This window comes from Drosophila persimilis, unplaced genomic scaffold, assembly GCF_003286085.1.
Source record: "Drosophila persimilis strain 14011-0111.01,24,50 unplaced genomic scaffold, DperRS2 tig00000124-arrow-pilon, whole genome shotgun sequence".
Classification (NCBI taxonomy): Eukaryota; Metazoa; Arthropoda; class Insecta; order Diptera; family Drosophilidae; genus Drosophila; species Drosophila persimilis.
In genome coordinates this window covers 2,739-12,722 of record NW_020825294.1, presented here as the reverse complement: position 1 = coordinate 12,722, position 9,984 = coordinate 2,739, and the positions used below count along the sequence as shown (strand labels likewise).

Sequence of the window (9,984 nt, the reverse complement as noted above, 5' to 3'; positions counted from 1 at the left end):
CAGCCGCTGCAGGGGGATGCCATACACGTTTACGTTGAGACCAGTTGACAGGACAACAAAAGGACTTTGGAAAAAGATAAAAGACTAGGATTGTGGGTGGTTTTCTAGGGGCTGCTGTAGGTCTGCTTATAATGAGGTGCTTGTTAGGTGCTCCCACAGATCATATTAAGTTTCATTTTGATTAGGGATATGATTACTGTTTTTTGTGAGGCAAACAATAGGCAGGGGCATAGTATTTTAGAAGATATTTGATAAGTTTTAAAGGGAATTTACCAGGGAGCCAGCATTGTTTTAGGGAGTACTGTGGAGTAACCCCTAGCTCCTGGCGGTTTACACTCCCATCATATGGAACACTTCTCTAATTAAAATTCTTTATAAGCCACTAGAAAGTATCATTCCGAAATGTCCACTAGAACTAAAGGACTCTCTTACCCCTTCAACCATACATTTCTGTATATATTTCTCTTGTGTGACTATCTGTCGAATATTCTTGTGGCGCCTCCTTCTCCTCGTCCCCTGCTACTAATTACAATTTTGTGTGCTGGAATATTTCTCAGGCTTTTCCTTTGGTCATTTGCACACTTTACACGACTGCCCGTCTTGTAGTCCCCATGGACGTACAGCTGGACATTTGTCCTGGAGCCATATCATGGGCTCCCAAACTCCTGCACGAAAGCGCTCTTCGCTCTCCCCCTCTCTGCAGCAACAGAGCTGTCAACAAATTAACTGTGACGCTTTGGGGGGACGGGGGGTCCGTAGAGTGAAGCCTACAGTGAGAGATATCCACAGTGTGAGGGGCTAGAGTGAGAGAGATATCCCCAGAATGTGGGCTTAGAGGGAGACAGATATTCATAGAGTGGGGCCCTGGGTTGAGCCTTGGTGGGTACGACATGCCTCGCATGTTTTGTTGCCTAGTTTTGGCCGGACCGGGCCATATGTGTCGTAAATTCCCACCCACACACATGCACCCAAGGGCCCTGGCAGCTGCCTTTTGCCCCACAAATATTGAACAATTAGCTCCGCTCATGCCACACATTTTCGGGTGATTTAAATTTTTGTCCATCCTCCATTACTCTCCTGGTATCTCTCGAGGCATTTCATACACTGTGAAGAATTTTGGGCCTTGAAGTCCATTAAAAGGTTACAGATTTGGTTGGAATTCAAAAAAGGTGAAAGGTTTTTGCAGTTTTAAAAATTGGGAGAAGACAATCTTTGGGGAAATACTGAAAAAAATAGTTCGATTTTTTTTTAATTTGTAATTTTTTTCTTAATATATTTTTGTATTATAATTTTTTTTTATAGTTTTTTTGTTTTCTTTATTATTATTTTTTTTTTTTTTTGGTAAATTACGAAATTTTCTTCTATGCGCTCACACTTACACTCCTTCTATCTGTTTTGATCTGTCTCTCTCAGAGTGGCTTAGCGCTTAAGCGGCAGTTTTCACGCTCGCCCCGTACTCAAAGAGACCTCTCTCTCTCTCTCTCTCTCATCTCTCTTTCTCTCCACAAAGCTCTATCCCAGTGAGACCTTTGCCAAGAAATTCTACATTTTCCTCGAATTTATTGAAAATATATCAAAACCCTCGCCTCCTCAAACTTCTTTCAAGAGCAAGCAAAATTCGAGGGCTCTTGGCAGAAAGTTTTCTTTTGGTTTTCTTTTTTTTCCTGGCTCCAGAATTGCCTAGCCTTATAAACGATGTATACTTTTTTTGTATAAATAATTCTGGTACGTGCGGTAATGATGCCGACACGTGACAAGGCGACAAGACAGAGAAACAGACGACAGCGCCGCTGAAACGAGATATATATTTTCGGGGGAGATATTTATGATGGCAGTCGGCGGTGAAGGTGTATAAATTTGCATGAGCGACTGCCGCAAAAGAAAAGAAAAGAAGCTGCTGTGTGGTGCCCCCATATGTGTGTGGCAAGGTGGGGCTGGCAGGAGCCAAAGCACTGCATAAGCAAATAAACAAACAATACATAAATTGTTGGAGATCCCAGCATGAAATTAAGGTGGGAGCTCCTTATGCGGGGCACGTTTCCCCAAGCTTTTCCTTTGGTTTTCTTTGACTCCCGCCTTGACATTGGGGCTTTGATAACAATAATAATCATAATAATAAGAGGCATATAATAACAATCATTTTCTGCACCAAAAATGGTATGCACCTTCCTTCCGTCCAGGTCCTGGCCCGCATCTCCCATTAAAAAACACACGACTTCGATGTATTTTTTTATAGGCTGTATATTTTATTTTCCTTTGTTTTTTCTTTCTGTAAAATTGGTTTATTTATGGCAATATTTTATATTTATCATCACAATATTTTGATAGGCCACACCTCATCGGTCGTATCATCGTTTCATCATCGTTTCATCATCGTTTCATCAACGTTTCGCGGGGGGGCAGAAAACTGTGAAGATAAAGCATGAAGAATATTTATAAAATTAGTCCAAAGTGTTTATATACTCTTAAATAACACATATATCTTTTATCTATTCTTTATAGCCGATGTCATTAAACCATAAACTGTTGTAGAACCAAGAGAGAAGCGCACAAGAAGCCACACTATGGAGATGTTACAAAACGTGAGTAAATGTGCAAATTTAAGTTTGTACTTGATTAAGATATTTAAAGAACTCTTGAGGATTATAATAAAACATCAGAGATATGCAGTAATTGTTTAAGAAATCAAACAAAACCAGCTAAAACGTTCGGAGTTATGGTTCTACTATAGTAACAAGCATTTGGGTTTATTTCCTAAAAGTATGCACTCAAAAGCGTGTTTTCCTAGCATTCATTTGACGGCCAGGTGTTCAATGAGCCAAAAGACACTTGTTTTGTTTATACTGGCTTTAATAATGATGCGATTGCAACGTGCTTTGGAAATCTAATAGATATGATTCTGCTCAATGATTATACGCTGAAAGAGGTATCAAACCTTATACCAGAAAAAAAGTTGGTGAAGGAATTAATTGAAAATAAACTGTGTATTACAAGGCTTTTAATCAATTTTTACAGATTTTACTGATTTTAAATTATTTTTTCCATAAAAATTGCAATATTTCCACACTAAAAGACTGATGGACTATAACTACAGTTTCCATACAACATAAGTGATTATTTTCAACAAATATTACTAAAAATATATATGAAAATATTGTACAAAATGATACGCGATCTATCAAGCCTAGTAAATTATTATAAAAAACCCTATTCCGGATGAATCCTATTTTTAACGAATATTACTCAAAATATATATGATAAATGTATAAAATGATACGCGGTAATGCGATCCATCTATCAAGTCTATTAAACTATTATAAAACTCTACTCCGGATGAATCCTATTACAGAGGCAATCCAGTCGGGTTATCCCTTTATTTACTCCCTTAAACATACATCTTTCGCATAGATCTTCTTTGTATCGGACGTTCTTACAAATTATATAATTTTCGCACTTTGGGAAGTATTTTAATTATGATTTAATCTTCGCTTCGCTTTACACTGTCTTCGAATTGGATCTGAAATTGTGTTTGTCAAATTGGAAATCTCTTGAATGGAAGACAGCGACCCATTTCAGTAATAATTTGTGGCTCAAAAGCGTGGGGTGTGTGGGGTGTGATGGCGGGGGTCTCCTTTGCAATCTCTTGCTATCGAGAGAGTAAACATTATAGCCTGCCCATCGTGCCAGCGTGCCATCTTTCAATCTGCTCATTTGTCAGTTTGTGCCTGCCTGCCTCCTGCCTGTCGTATCCGGTCAACAACTTCACATGGAGTCCCTTTTTTGTGTGAGTAGGTGTGTTTTTTTTCCTTTCCTGCTCTCCTGTGTGCTCGTGTGTGTGTGTGTTTGTGTGTTGTCCCTCTTTACTCGATTATCAATCTACGTGCCAATGCAAGATTGAGAAAGCTTTTCAAGTGTCTAGACATTCGTTTGGGGAAAACTATGGGAAATGCGAGGCAAACAGTGCTCTACAGATATTTGTCTTTCACTCAGAGAGGGAGATCCTGCCGTCGCTCCCAAAATGGGGATCTATCTTTCTCTCCCGAAAAGGGGAATGAGTTTGAAGCTTAATTACTGGCCTTTTGGGTCAAAAGGGGTGGAGGGCACGGGCACGGCCTCCCCCAAAAATCGAACTGATTTGCTTTTGTACCAGCAGGACCAGGGACCAGGCTCCAGACTCCAGACTCCAGACCTCTCGTTTAATGCAATATTCCCCATAAAGAAGAAGCCTTTTTCGAATTCATTTCCCAGCGTATGAGTGTCGTCTGTGTGTGCGTCTCTGTTGAATCGAATGCGGGTCCTTTTCATATAACTTTGTGAACCGGACAGCAGGCATATCCTTGTCATACAATCCCACACACACCCACTCACACCCGCACGCACAAAGGCAACAAATTAAACTGTTCCTCTATTTGCAAATGAATTGTGCGTGGCGTAATTTCGCCAGGAAACTTTCTTAAGCAAAAAGGATATGTGATATGGTATGGGATGCCAATAGATGGAGAACCCACACACACACACACGTTTCACGTCCTTTACGCTTGAAATAAAATAAGTAGCATAATACTCGTACAAGAAAAACTGCTAACGAAATTGAAATGAAAGAAAAGGATTCTCTCTCTCCAGGAAGAAAACTTTGCTGCCTGCTGCCGGCCGCCTGCTTTTGTATCTCTCTTGATCTCTCTCTCGCTCTGTGTGTGGAAAGTTTTTTTGTAAGGGGCCCAGGATGCAGGATGCCTTGGTCCTTTCTGGCATTTCATACGCTCAATTGCTGGTGGTTAGCCAGGGCCGGCTGCGTGCTCTGGTCGACAGTCAATTGAAAATGAAATTGGTAAAAGTTAGCACACACAAAACTGAACAGAAAACCTCTTCTGTCCCTTCTCAACGTGCGGTGCGGGACGGGGATTTTGTGCGTGGGGCATCTCAAAAGAGTTGCCTCAGGATGAAGCAGCAACAACAGCAGCAGCAGGACGCAGCAGGACGCAGCAGGACGTACGGGTGTACGTGCGGACAAGCATGCATAATGAGTAGCTCTGTGGGGAGTGGAAGTCCTTTTGCTCGCTGTTGTCTGGTGTCTCTACTGTCGCTCTCCCCGCTGAATGCGGGTTACCTTTGCAAATTAATACTAAAGAGACGCGTAAAAGTATGCAACACCAAATAGCAAACAGGCTACGTGCCTGCTCCTCCAGCATGTCCCTGCATGTTTGTGCAAGGACTCTCGCGTCCGTCTTTCTTTTTTCCTGATGCTCCCACTGCCGCTGCTGCTGCTGCTGTCCTTGCTGTTGCTGCTGTACCACTGTATCCATAGAGTCCTCTTGTTATACCCTGACCCTGAAAGGGGTGCCTCTGACTATGCTTTTCACATGTGTCTAGTATTTTTGTTGGTATTTTCAATGATTTTATCTGGTATTTGAGGTTCTTTCTTTCTTGATAGAGGTCTGTTCATTTCTAGTCATTTTATTATCTACTTTAATCTAATATTTTTTCTGGTAGTTTTTCTAGTATTTTTCTGGTAATTTTCTATTATTTTTCTGATAATTCCTTTGGTATTTGTTATATTTTAATGGTATTTTTCTAGTAATTTGTATAGTATTTTGTCTGGTATAATATTTTTCAGTTCAATTTAATATCAATTTTTTGTGATATGTTTTCTGATAATTCTTCTCGTATTTTAAGATTTTTTGGTAGTGTCTGATAAATTTTCCTATGCTTTCCTAGTCCCCAGATTGGAATGGGGTCGTAAATCAGGTTCTTGTAACAAAATATACCCACTGAAATATGTTATAACTAGTATTTCTACATAAACCATCCCAATATTAATGAAATTTATATATCATACATATGTATCTTATTATTGATGATGGGTATTTATGGAACAACTTTCTCATTCCTAAAGATAATTCAACTAATCTTGATATGGGCGTTTCTACCAAAGGTATTCAACATCGGACTCTTTAACGATTTACAGTAATAAAATATTTAACCAAATATCATAATTTTTCAGCATAAAAATACACTTTTAAGAGCATTCGAGCCTCGCTCTCTAGCACTATCATTTATTTCCCTGATTTTATGAATACCTTTTTCGCACTGTATTTTTACTCTTTGATCATAAAAAAAAATGTGAAAGGAAAGTTGCAATGTTTGGCAAATGTTTTATCAGTGGGACACGTTTTGTTGTTGGAACTTTTTATAGATTCCATTTTGAGTGCATTTGCTTGTTGCGTTGACTACGCACAAATTTCAGCTCAGTTCTGTTCTCTTTCCCTTTTTTATCCCTTTGGTATTTTTTACGATTTATCCGGCGAACAGCAGGCACACACACACACACACACTCACACGCGTGCAGAGAAGTCTATAGGGTTGACAGGGTGAGGATGGGGGGGGGACCCCTTTGTGACAGATTGTTGAAGCTTAAGTTTGGTAGAGTAGAGATTTAAGTGTTTTGTTGTCAGGAGAAGGATTAACAGGGATATGCTGCTCATACTCGTAGGTGTGGGATAATGGAGGGGAGCAACAGGGGAAGAACAAAGTTTGTTTTTATGCTCACACTACTGCAACAGATTATTGAAAGAAGTTAAGAGTTAAGATGGTTTTTGCCAGCGGGTTTTATTTGGCCGCTGAAGAAAAAAAAGCAGTTGAACAATTGCGGAGAACAATATGGCCAAAAAGTGACTTATTTTGGCCTTAAATTTGTGGCTGTGTTAAATATACAGATAATTTTAATGAAACTTGGGAAAGCATTTCCTTTTAATCTCGAAAAACATGCGTAAATCCTAGACTTTATGAGAGAAAAATATCTTAGGTTTCAAAAATCATGAAACTCCAACCCGAAATGTACTTTGGTAGTATTATGATTTTCAGTATATGTATGTCTGTTAATACTTGCAGTATTTTTCGGCTAATATTTTTATATAGTATTTTTCGGGTAATCTTTTTGTAAGTATTTCTCTGGTAATTCTTCTAGTATTTTTCTGGTAAGGCTTAGGGTGTTTGCTGGTAATTCTTCTAGTATTTTCTGGTAATTATTGGAGTATATTATGGTATTTTATAATATTTCATTCAAGTATTTTTGCCGAATTTGTTTCTGTTGGTAATAATTCATAAAATTCTTTCTTGATATGCAAATCAGTCAAAGAACAGATGCCTCATTTAATATGTGCGCCGTTCAGATACTTCAATTCGTTGGTCGGTCATAAAAGAAGTAGAAAATCATAGTCATTGCATCTCCGACTCCGTAATAGATGCCGAATACACAATTTTATATACCTTAAATATTTATCATAAATACAAAAAAAAATCTACTCACTCATCCATGGAAAAAGTCACACGGCATGTCGCAAATCACACGAAATGCCACGAGAAAAGATGATACTTCAGCGGTCTTTGTAACTTGATTTTTAAAAGAATCATTTCATCCAGAATTTACAATTTTTAGGCGCACATCTAAAAGAGAAAAGAGGGTTTAGTTTAGTATATGTATTACATATGCACCAATTAATGAATGAATTAATGAAAATTTTCAACGCAAAATATTCCCTCACTCAATTCTCCTTAATTTTCCCCGTAAATTTGTCATTAATTAAACAGGAAAATGCATTTTCAATTCGATTTGAAACATGAGTATTGCATTACAATTCCCAATTGGTTTTTTCTGTACCATTTCTGTGGTGAAATTGATGTCAAAGCTAATGCTGTTTGCTCTTCCATTTGCCTAATTTTATCATTTTGTTTGCAATTGATATTGGAATAATTCTTTCTCCCTCATTTTTTTTCCCTGGCATTTCCATTTGCATTTGGCAAAAACTTTTTTTGAGCTAAAATACAAATGGAATTGTACTTTTTGTCGGTCTCTTACCTCGGCATTTTTTTTTGTTTCTGCGAAATTCCAGGGAAATGGTTTTTGATAATATGTAGATTTTATTTGCCTGAATTTTAGTTTCAGGCTTTTTCTGTATTTCTGCTTGCTGTTGGTTTTTTCCAGCACAAAAAGGTATTGCTGTGATTTGAATAGGATATGATTATAAATATTTATAATATGCATTTAAAGATGGTTTTTTTTTTCTTAAATGGAAAAATATTTGTGAAGGAAAGAATGTTATAAATGGAATGCCTTTAACAAGCAGGTTGTGGTTTCAATTGATTGAAATATAAATAAATATTACTTTGATTTCAAAGGAAATAATTAAAAAAAATATATGCCCGAAAATATTTGCCTGATATGGTTTCTCCTTTGGCGAATTTCAATATTGAGGATATTGTAGAATATGTTGAATTTTGATATTCCTATGCATTTGGAAAACCTATGTATTTTTTCCCCAGTTTATAATTTTTTCCTATACAAAAATATATAATATTTTAAAAATATTTCTCTATTTAGACACTCAAACTAAATACTTTCCCTAGTTCATAGAAATTTCTTAAAATTTACGCGAAAATGTTTCATTTCCATGTTTTTCCTAACATGAGTTTTAGGTTGATGAGATTTGGAGATTATCTCTTCAATTCTTCAAAAGATTACGAATGTGCCTAAATTTTTTTTGTATAAAATTCGTTTATTGCGTTCATTTTTCTGCGTTACAAATTTTATGTCATTTTATCACATTAATCAATGTGTGATTTTTATCACTTAGGAGGTTTTTCCTTTTAGGCTTCTCCTCCTCTCCTGCTCCTCTCCCTAATTGCATTTATGGTGTTGTAAGAGAATTTTATTAACTCTCCGTACTTTTTTTTGTTTGTTTGAGGGCTACATTATTAGCAGACACTGTACACACACACACAAAAGAAATCGCACATAAAAATTTATTATGCCACGCCTACAGCCACTCGCGGACGAACAACTCCCCAGCAATTTTCGCATTTCGCATTAAAGCCGCATAAAAATAAATAAAAATGTGGCGCGGAAAGCAAAAGGAAATTTCCATGTAATATTTGGGAGGGAATATATACTCACATGAGCAACAACTGCGGTGGGGTTTCCCTTTCTCCTTGTTTTCCTCTTCTTTTCTTTTTGTTTTTTTTTTGTTTTTGGATGAGTTTTCCCACGGCGACTGTGACGTTTACATATCGTTTCCTCTGCCATTTTGCTTCCTCTTTTCGGGATGGTTCCACGTTTCGCTGTCTAAACGATTTACGACACTTTTCCCAACTGCTTCACGCACACATTTGCACACATATTGTTTGTTTGTCTCTCTCTGTGTGTGTGTGTGGGTGTATCTGGTTGTTATTAGCACACAGATACTGTTGGAGAGATACTGTTAAAGCAGCACAAAAATGCCGCACACGTTCGTTTTTATTATGTTAAATGTCTCCTGGGGGCACCAGCACAGCACAGGACAGCACAGGACACGACAGGACTCGACTCGACTTGAAGCAGGAACCAGTAGCCAACATCAACAGCAACTTGTTTCCATCTGGTTTTCTCTCCTTTTGGTTTTCCTCCCGTTTTCATCGTTTGGTTTTCCTCGTTTTTGTCGCTTGGCTTTTGTCAACTCTCACTGTGGCCTGTCACATTTCACATTCACTTAGACGACATTCGGATTATAAGCAGCGCGCCAAAAAGTATGCTCCCCCACACAGAAATTAGCACAATCTGCTGCTGGACACAATTCTCGTGCTCGTGCTCTTGCTCCTGCTCGTCCTGCTTTTGGGGGCTTTCTCGGTGTTTGCTCAGTGGCCTTCTTTCAGCCGCTTTCAGGTTACGGTACGCCGCTCCACTCGCGACTGACGACGGGCCAAGGCATCGCTCGGTGGAAAGTCCATGGCCGGGCTATAGGGATTTCGTGTAATCATTTCTCACCTTCACACGAGAGACACGAATGGCAGAAACGACAGAGAACGAGCGTGGGCGACCGAACGGCAGGCCGAGAGCTTCGTTTCGGCAAAAGCTCAGACTTCGGCGTGGGCGATTTGTGCTCTGGCTGCTCTCTTTTTAGTCGCCTTACCTTTGGGATTGCTATTACGGTAACTCACTTTTGAGTTTGAGTG

At 38.6% G+C, this 9,984-nt stretch overlaps 1 long non-coding RNA gene across 1 annotated transcript; it reads right to left on the bottom strand.

Moving 5' to 3' along the window:
* Positions 1-2,271: 2,271 nt before the first annotated feature.
* Positions 2,272-9,694, bottom strand: LOC113565523. Its single transcript, XR_003408645.1, has 3 exons — positions 8,951-9,694; positions 7,307-7,443; positions 2,272-2,407 (listed from the first exon to the last, which is right to left on the bottom strand). It is a non-coding gene; the product is annotated as an uncharacterized LOC113565523 (long non-coding RNA).
* Positions 9,695-9,984: the final 290 nt, after the last annotated feature.